This window comes from Lichenostomus cassidix, chromosome 2 (genome assembly GCF_008360975.1).
Source record: "Lichenostomus cassidix isolate B80296 chromosome 2, HeHo_3.0, whole genome shotgun sequence".
Lineage (NCBI taxonomy): Eukaryota > Metazoa > Chordata > Aves > Passeriformes > Meliphagidae > Lichenostomus > Lichenostomus cassidix.
This window is the reverse complement of record NC_139482.1, coordinates 24853577-24863577: the sequence shown is the minus strand read 5'-3', so window position 1 is coordinate 24863577 and position 10001 is coordinate 24853577.

Below are 10001 nucleotides of genomic sequence, written 5' to 3'. Positions count from 1 at the left end.
CACCACATTTTTACATGCTGTGATGCTTTGTGGAATTCAAAGATATCTTTTCTTGGTTCAGAAATGTAAGTTCCTCACATGCTCCCTGGAGGCCATGAAGTGTAGGCTATACAAAGCCTACAGACTGGAAGCTACCTAAGGCGGCCAGTAAGAAAACTTAAGAAAATATGATTTGAACCTCTGCCTCTGCTAAGAAATCCCAGTCACAAGATTGGCAATAAAACCAATGTTTTCTAACAGCTACCTGCAGGAGAATAAGTTCTTTCTATTTGCTTACTGTACAGTCTGTTTTTTAGGAACATACATGTGGGATATGCTATGTCATACCCATCCACCACCTGCCAGGAGATTCTCCTTTCTAGGCTATTTGCTGTTGCAGACTAAGTTGTTTACTTGTCAAATCTGCTCCACTGTGAGTGAAAATACCTGAATATACCTTGGAGGAGTTAGATCCATGAACAATCAGCAAACAGCCTGTTGGTTGTGACACTTGACATTCACACCAGGTCAAATCCAACTTGGGCACAGTGTAAATCTGAAGGTAAGCCTGTTGCCTTGCCCTCTGGAACTTGTTCCTGCAAGGTCTAGCGGCTGGTTTAGAGAATGCTTCACATATCAGGTCCTTTGGGCAAGATAGGATGACTTTCCTTGATGAGAAAAACCCAAAATGGCAGATACCTATGCCCTTGAAGACCTTACTAGCAGAGAGTTAAAGGGTTTGGGGAATTACAGTGAAGTCTGCATTCATGCATTCATGCATTCATCTCCTAAAAAGGCTGGAAAAGTTAATGAAATTCCAGGCTTACAAGACCTGTGGTATTGGATTTAAACCAATGGTTGTAGAGTTTTTATTTTTGAAATCATTATTTTAAAGTAAAATAGATAAATCTGAAACAAATTTTGTTCATATTTCCAAGCTAATTTCTAATTGCTTCAGCTAGAAACTTATTTTTCTCATATTTAAACAAGGGCCAAGCTCCTAATTTAATGACAAAACTCCAGAACCCCCAAATTTAAAAGAACCATTTTTGAGAGTTACTGGAAAAGGAGGAGGATTTGACACTACAGATTTTTATGGCAGCACAAGATTAAGTTTGGCTAACTGGTGATACAGGAATACTCAGCTCCACAGGTGGGAAATGCATAGGAGGCCTCAAATCCAAGACTGATTTTCAGTCTTGTCAGTCTTTACGTCAGTAAGACACTGCTTCAGGAGTCTTTGATTTCCCTTATTTAGCTGTGCAGTGGCTGGCCATATTCCCTTGGGAAGCACAGATTCTTCTTTTCATGGGCACTCCAGAGCTTCCTAACCAGCAGCTTGGCAGGGAAGGAAGAGAAAAAGGGGTGGAAAGGACTGTCACATCTTTTCTCTACAGCAGTTATGTAGGGAAACTCTATGAAACAAGTTCAGGCTGCTTCCTGCTTCAGGGATACTTGAAGCTACTTGTCCACAGGAGTTTCCAAGTAGCATTCTTTCTTGGATAATTTAGGTGCAGCTGAACATCTCCTCATTCCCCAGTGTGCTCCAGACTTCATAGTTAGTCAAGTTCTTGGTCAGGAAAAGACTGGAGGGTTTGACTATGAGCCTTAGTAACTGAATGATCATGGATAGTTGAAAGCTTTTGATATGACAGACCCCTATTCACTTAATGACTTTATCTTGTACTCTCTTGGAGCAATATATCTGTTATTCTAAAATGCACAGCTTGCTACAAATCCCAGCTAAGTTACAACTAGATTTCACATACTGATTTATTAAACCAGAGTTTTCATAATTTCAGAGTCATCACTGTCAGTCAGTCCTTCTGTCACAAAACCCCAAAATGTGACCACTCGATTAGACCTTTCACCTGGCAGAAGGGCTCATTTCCCACCTCGCCTTACCTGTGGCTGCATGCCAGAACAGGCTTGTACTGGGCTGGAACTCAGTGATACATGAATTCCCACACAAGTGTTTTGTTCGTTTCCCTGACTTTGAATCCAGGATACAGTATAACCCAGCTGTGCAAGGTATTTCCTTGTGAATCAGCTTCTCACAGAGCAAGGGAAAAAATCCCAGCCCCTGCACCAAACTGGCAGTATTGCTGTAAGGTGATTGCTGGGAGAGAAGCCACTGGTGTTGCCATGCACATAAACTTGTTCAGGCTAGTAAGTGCTGAACTTTGCCTTTGTTGAAATCATCAACAGAATCTAGATTTAAGTGAAATGAATACACTTTGGAATAAAAAAGCCTGTGGCATTTCCACTTTTCATGTAACACCCTAAACTCTTAGTGAATAGCTTAGTCAAACCCTCTCTTTCAAGCTGCTTGCTTGATTCTCTGATGTGATGGACACGGAATTCAAAAGGCAGCAAATTAGTTGTGAGTTTCTACAGAATCACAGAATCAAGGAGGTTGGCAAAGGCCTCTGGGATCACGGAGTCCAACCGATGGCAAACACCTTGCGAACCGGACCGTGTCACCGAGCGCCGTGTCCAGCCTCTCCTCACACACCTCCCTGCAAGGTGACTCCACACCTCCCATCCCAATGCCTAGTCACCCTGTCTGTGAACGAATTCCTCCTAACGCCCAACCTAAACCTCCCCTGGCGGTCTGAAACACTATGTTGAAATGCTAGAAAGGAAAATAAAGCCAACACCATGACTTATAGACTAAGGAGAGAAGGCCGATACTCGATAGGTTTTGCCTGAATGCGAACCAATGATGAACGGATGCAGAGAACAGCCGCGCTCGGCAGCGGCAGCCTGGTGTGAGGCTGCAGTGAACGGCTCGCTCTCCGCACAGCCCCGCAGACAGAAGCGACACACTCCCCGGGTACGGAGCGCAGCCGGCCCGAGGCAGGCCCGGGCGGCGGGCGGGGCGGGAGCAGGCGGAGCGGCAGCGCGCAGGCGCGGGCCAGGCCGGGCCGGCAGCGGCGCAGGCGCGGCGGTGGCCGCGGGATCCCAGCAGGCTCGAGGCGGCGGGGCGCGGAGCGGGCCCAGCATGTCGGAGAAGAAGCAGCCGGTGGACCTGGGGCTCCTGGAGGAGGACGACGAGTTTGAGGAGTTCCCGGCTGAAGGTGCCGGGCAGGGGCGGGACGGGACGGGACGGGGCGGTGCGACAGGCCGCGGCCCGCAGGCGGGAGCGGCGCGGCCTGGGCCGGGCGGGCGGCAGCGGCGGTGGGTCTGGGGCGCCGTGTGCCGCCCGCCCTGCCCCGGGTCCCCGCGGCTCCGCCGTGCTGCCGCTCCGCAGGCACCGCTGTGCCGCTCCGCGGGGCCCGGCTGAGCCGCGCCGGAGCTTCCCCGGTTCCCCCGGGTCCTGCCCAGCCCGCCCGGACAGGCTGCAGCCGCGTCCGAGCCGCGCTGGAGCGCCGCGGTGCTGCCCGTGCCGCTCTGTGCCGCTGTCACGGCGCAGGGCACATCGCGCTGCTAGTGCTGTGTCATTGTGCCAGAGAGCTGGCGGCGAGCGCGGGAGAAATGCGCTGCTTCTCGGCACTGGAGATGAGAATCCCGAGGGAAAGGAGGGATGAGGGCTGGAAACTGAGTGTACCGGGGAAAAATGTGTGAAAAGGAAATAATGCGCTCCGTAGTTACTCTGAATCTCTTTCGTTTTGAAGCATGGATATGTTGGTTTGCTTTTCATAGGTACAAATATACGGAATAAGGAAGTTAAATTCAGTAAAACAGCTCAGGGTCCCTTAACAGATTCTTGGAAACACCCCTATTAGGGCATGTTTGCTTTTTTGTCCTTAAGTCTGGGATTGTCTCAAGCTGTACCTCATGAGAAATTATATATAACATGAGGCATGTAATGACAGGATTTTTTTCTGTAGTGTCTTTATTGCATGTGATTTTTCTATGGCCTTACAAGCCTTAAGTATTCTGAATCCTTCAGTACTGCTAAAATTAATATTTTTGTATAGAGAAAGTTCATGACATGGTTAAGATAATAGCTAAAGTACACATAGAAGACTATCTTTTCTTTTTCATAAGTGTTTTCCTAAACAGAAAAAACGTTTATCTTATTTAATGTAAATTAAGTATTCACAGTAGGGGAAGTCTCTGAAACTTCTGGACCTTGGATTCGCTGGAGCACTGAATTGTTGTTACAGAAGATGAAAGTAGTTTTACTTGACTCTAAAGTGTTGCTAAAACAAAGTACTATGCAGGTTTTCTGGGTAGAACAGAGACTTAATTTAAAACTGACCATCCTCAGGCTTCTAGATATTCTTTCTTACAGAAAGTAAGAACCTCTAAAGGGGCTCATTTGAATCCTCAAGTGAGGTCATAGTTTTGAGATGGTGAGTGTTGAGACCACTTTGACTGTTGTCTGCAGTGCTTAGGAAAGAACTGTGATAACTGGGCTCAAACCCATTCCTAATTGTTCTTTCAAATTAAACACCTCTTTATAGCAATAGGTGAACTTTGTGTTCTCTTACCCAGTTTTTATTGAAAGGAAATTAGATAATGCAAGTCGGTGTTAAGGGATGAAAACACGAGCTTTTAGGGTTTGTTCCAACCTAAAAATTTCCTTAAACAATTTGTGAAATCAAGTTATGTATCAAAATCAGACACCCAATTTTTATAGGATACTTTGTATTGTATAAATGTATAAATACAGTGTATCAAAATCAATGCCCAATTTTATAGGATACTGTGTATCCTATAAATGTATAAATACATGTATCAAAATCAATAACCAATTTATAGGATACTGTGTATCCTATAAATATACAAATACATTGTATCAAAAGCAATGCCCGATTTTTTTAGGATACTTTGAAGTATAGCTTAAGTATATGCTATATGCTAAAAGAATCTTTTGTATAGTGCATTCCAGAATATAAAAATGTAATGTGTAAAGTGATAGAGCAGAGGATAAAAAACCCCTAAAATCGTAAGAATTGTTTCTTGTTTCCCAAGTACAAAATAAATCAGTGATCAGCATATAAAAATATATTTTTAAGGAGTCCAGCCATGACAAGATTATAATTTTGGTGTATATTAGTAATACTTAATGGTGGTGGACTCTCAAGTGATCTTAATACTTTCAATCCCAGATAATGCTTTACTGTTTTTCATTTGGTTTAGTCACAGGCATAGAATGTAGTGGGAGTAATAACTGTATTACACAATTCTGGGGTAATAGTATCAATATTCTGATGCTGTAGAATCTTGTCCCTACAGTGATGAAAATGTAATTTAGGCTTTACTTTCACTCTTCTCCCCACTCCAGTGTGGAAGATGATTTGGGCCTTTCTGATTCCTCTTTACTCAGGGTGATTTAGAGCCTCTTTTTTGCAGTCTGCCCAGCTGACCTTTTATGACTGAAACTGCTGTTTGTCGTGCTGGAGAAGAGTTACTGGGACATTGGGTTTGTTTTTTTTTTCAAGTTTGTAGTTCTGTCTGAGCTACTTGAATGTTTGTAGATAGATAAGTTTTACTTCGTGTTAAATTTAAATTGGTTTGAGCTTTGTTTCTTGTATCTTTGAAATAATGATAATCAGTAGAGTTTTTTCATTTTGACAAAAAAAATGGAATATAAATTGGCAAAGGTGAAGCTTATTGCAGATAGGTCTAAAATATTATCCATTACCCTTGAGCAACTAGCAATACAACTAAATCCAAATAATGCATGTTTGTATACTGCATTTTTTTCTTCACCTTTTCTTCCCAGTTTTGGTTTGTTTTTTTTTTCTTTTTTTCTCTCAGAGCACAATTTCTATGCTCCTTCATCTTTTTCCATTATGTAATTTATTTGAGTAGGGAAATTTAATTGTAATGCCTTCCACACGTGTGTCTTTAATCAGTGACAAATGGATTTTCCTGTCCTGGTGAATCTCAAAAATTAATTTTGTTGCCTGTCAGTGTTAGAAAAAGGAGGAGAAAATGCACAGAGCAGGATTCATTCTTAAAAAGGTAGCTGTTCACAGTGAATTAGTTTTTAATGTTTTACCCCACTAACTTTCTCCCCTGCTGCCCCCATACCTCCACCAGTGTTTAACATTACTTTAGGCCTTAGTCCTCAAAGCTTTCTGTGGATGGGCAGCAGATGGCTTGCTAAAATGGAAGGGCAAGAGCAGTGCTATTTCTATAAGTACACTAATAGACTTTGAGAAATATAAAGTTGCAAGTGTCAAAACTAGGCGACTTCTTTTTTTGTTAACATTTGAAAAATTGTGTGCCTTTCAGTAGGAGTAAACTGAGAAACTGAAAAATAAAAAAATAAAGTAAGCCAATTTATGTTTCCACAGTGATTCTGAGCCTTTTGTTTTCATTATTTTTCTAAACTATTTAGTTTGATTTTAATTGTTTTAAAAATGAGGCATTAAGTGTGTGATCAGTAGTTTATCAAGAGTGATATGCCAGATTACTTTATTATAGGAAAAATGTAAATAAGGTTAGTAAATAGACAAAGTGTTTCCTCACAAAGGCAAGATAGCTTCTGCTGTCTTGGGAACCCAGAAATAGCTAGTTTGAGGTATCAACTGCTGTTTGCAGATGCCTGACTCAATTTGCCTTTGCTTCTGCATCACAGATGGTTTTTTGTCATTTGTCCATAGACTGCATCTGATTCAAGGGAACTGAGAATGTGTCTATGTTTTTGGCAAAAGTATCTGATACATATGTACTTATTTAATCTGGAAAATACAAATCTGGAAGGATGGTGCTACAGTTTATCCATATGTATGCAAAATACCTCTTCGGAATATTTAATCTTGCAGGCCATGGTGTGAAGTGTGTAATGATTTTTTTTCACCAAGTTTCATTTTTGTTGTAATTCCAGAAACCCTGAAGTGTGTTTTAGATCTGTCTCATAAACACTTGAATGGGATCCAGACTTCTCTGTTAAATTTACCAGAAGTCTGCCTTGCCCTGTGGCTGAGCTAATCTGTCAGTAAGACATGGTGCCAAAGCAATGCAGCATACAATATTTAGACCTGCTTTTCTGTCTTTAGATTGGACTGGTTTAGATGAAGATGAAGATGCTCATGTCTGGGAAGACAATTGGGATGATGACAATGTAGAAGATGATTTCTCCAATCAGTTAAGGTAATTTTATTTGAACTTACTGTTCTAGAAGACAGGTAAAATACTTAACGTGGAATAGATTAGTTAATATCTGAAAGTTTGAAACCTACTTACTTAAAATAAAAGATCTGAAATGGAAATAAATGGAAGCTTTACTTTCTGCTTTTCAATTCAAAGCCTTTTACAACCAGACTTAAGGATTACAAGACACTGAAGTACTGATCAGCATTTCATTTTTTAATAATTCTACTGAAATATGCCTTAGGACACTGTGGTGGCACCGTTTTGCTCTATTACACAAACAGTGCAAAGGTCACTGAAAGCTGAGATACAATTGACACTTTCTTAATTTAACATGAGTGGATCCTTTTCTAATGACTTTTCTATGTATATGTGAAAGTTCTGAATTGTACTGCCAAGATTAATGGCAAGGCAGCCAAGATTGTCCCTTTGTGCTATGTGGTGTGCAAAGTATGTTACAGTTCTGTGTCTGTACTTTAAAGCAGCACTGCTGTTCTTTGTCCAAATGGGCAAATTTTCTGGAGATTAGTGATCTGTATTAACGTTAAAGTTCTTTCCTGTGTGATGAACATACTGTTTATGAGCAACAACAGCAAAGTAATTGTTAATTACACGCTTTAAAAACAGTGATAGCAATTTGGGTACCTCTAAACCAGTTGCTTAATCCTCTTTGTCACTTGTAGTTTCAGTAATCCTTTACTGATGCATAATTATAACTTAAATTGTTTCAAGCATTCAGAACAAAGCCAGATTTTATAATTAATCCCTCAGTATGTTGCATGAGGAGCAAACTGTCTGTAATACAGCCTGCTTAAACAGTTCCTGGGTTGATCTCCCTTGTACTCCAGTGAAAGCAATTACTTTTGTATCTTCTGCATAAAAAATCATTGGTGTAGTTATTTCTTATGTGGTTGAAAGGCAGTTAAATGATATCAGAAAACAGGTTGATATGTAAGGAAACAGACTTTCAAGAAATAGTATAGTTCTTGATAAACATAGTTGATGTAGACAGACTTTCCATAACTGGCCTTAATTGCAGCCTGCAGTATTGGTGACCAGATAGTGGTTTGCAGAGTTGCCTGGTTGTAGCATGTTTCTTTCATCTCTAGAGAGCCAGTGCTACAGTTCTCCACTTTTAAAATCCTACTACTAAATGTGAAAACTAACCCAAAATATTTTTAGAGATTTGTACTTCTGTATCTTGATACACCTGTGCTAAGAGTAGGGAATAAAACAGGATGCATCCTGGCTGGTGTGTTGAGAGGTGGGTAAGAAGAAAAGCAGTGGCAGGGCAGGAGTGATAACTGTAGTTCCTGACTTGCTGTCCTGGCCACAACCAAGGACACCAAAGCCATTGTTTCCCTCAGAATTGTTCACTGCAAGGTGTATTGCACCAAGACATAAGTAAAAATTCCAGAGTGAACTATTTTAAAAGCAAAGAAAAAGCTTACGATTGTTTTGGAAGCACATGTGTTTAAATCAAATGGAGTAGTGATTTTGCTTGAGTTAAGAAAATCTTGAGAATAACTGTATAAGATAATATTTTGATCTTTCTAATGAGTTTGGAGTTGTTGCAGACTCCTAGGTGCCGCTTCGGGCCATGTGGTGGGTCAGAAGGCAGTAACTGTGATTAAAACAATTATTTTGAAGTTTTGATTAAGAAGCCACTTGTAGTGATCTAAGATAAGCTGGAGTTCAAGAACTACAGAGTAAGTGAGGTTATAGTTATTGGTATGAATAAAAAAGCTGTATGACATTGCTATTTTAAAATGTTTGATTTTTTAAAAAAATAAATATACTGCATAATATACAATCATCTAACAGTGTTGTGTATGTGTTTCAATATATCTATCTCTTTTCTATACAGAGCTGAACTAGAAAAACATGGATACAAGATGGAAACATCATAGTTTTTGCAGAATATGGAGTGGTTTAACATTGAACTGTGGATAGACTTTATTGAGAAAAGAAGAAAAGATGGAAAATGAGAAGACACACTTAGTTCATTATCTGCTTGGATTTATTATTGTTTTGTATAAAAAATAAAGTTTTTAATCTTAGCCTAGTCATACATTAAGCCTCTACTCACCTGGTACCTTGCATTTTGGTTCTGAAATGTCTTGTTTGGTGGAATTCATGGGCCTGTCTAGAATCCCACTAATGGTCTGTCACTGGCTGATGCTCTTGCACCAGCTCCTGTCATGGGGAGCTAAATACATGTAACCAGAATGAAGACTAATGAATGTTGCTGTCACAGGAGATAAAATACTTGTGTGTTCCAATTAAAATGTGGCAGAGATAGAAAGCAGTTTTAGGGAGTGATAAAGCCTGTTTTGCCTCAACATTTTATTTCATAATGACTTGGGGTTTTTTTCATAGTCATTTCATGTGAGTGCTGGTTTAATAAATCAAACTTCAAAGTGTCTTGCAACAGCAAAAATCAAAACTCTCCAGTCTGGTCCTGTCATTTCTCAGGACTGTTAAAGAGGAGACTTCTCTGGAGGTGAAAGAAGTTCTGTTCTTGCGCTTATTTGAGCCTAAGAATCTGCTGAAATTGCCTCCAATTTGCCAGTTACAGCAGTTCATCTGTATCACACAAACATGCCTGCTGAGAACGGAAATCAAACTTCCAACTCATTTCATGGAAGCCAACAAAGATTTTCCAGAAAGATATCGCAGTAGCGACTGGATTCAATTAATCTCTGAACTGGAAAACAGAAAGTGGAAATTACCAGACCTATTACCACTTCCATGAACGCTCCCCAAAGGAGCTGTTAAAGCTGGTGCATGCAAAGACAGAGGGAGATGGCAGCCATGGCTCCAAATTAAATTAGGTTTTTTTTTTTTTAATAAAGGGGCAACTATAGTTACTTACTCATGGAATTTGAATCAGCTACTTGCTTTTTAGTTGTTCACTAGAGAAACAGAGACTTAATTGTTACTTAAAGTGAGCTTTCAGAATAAAGGTA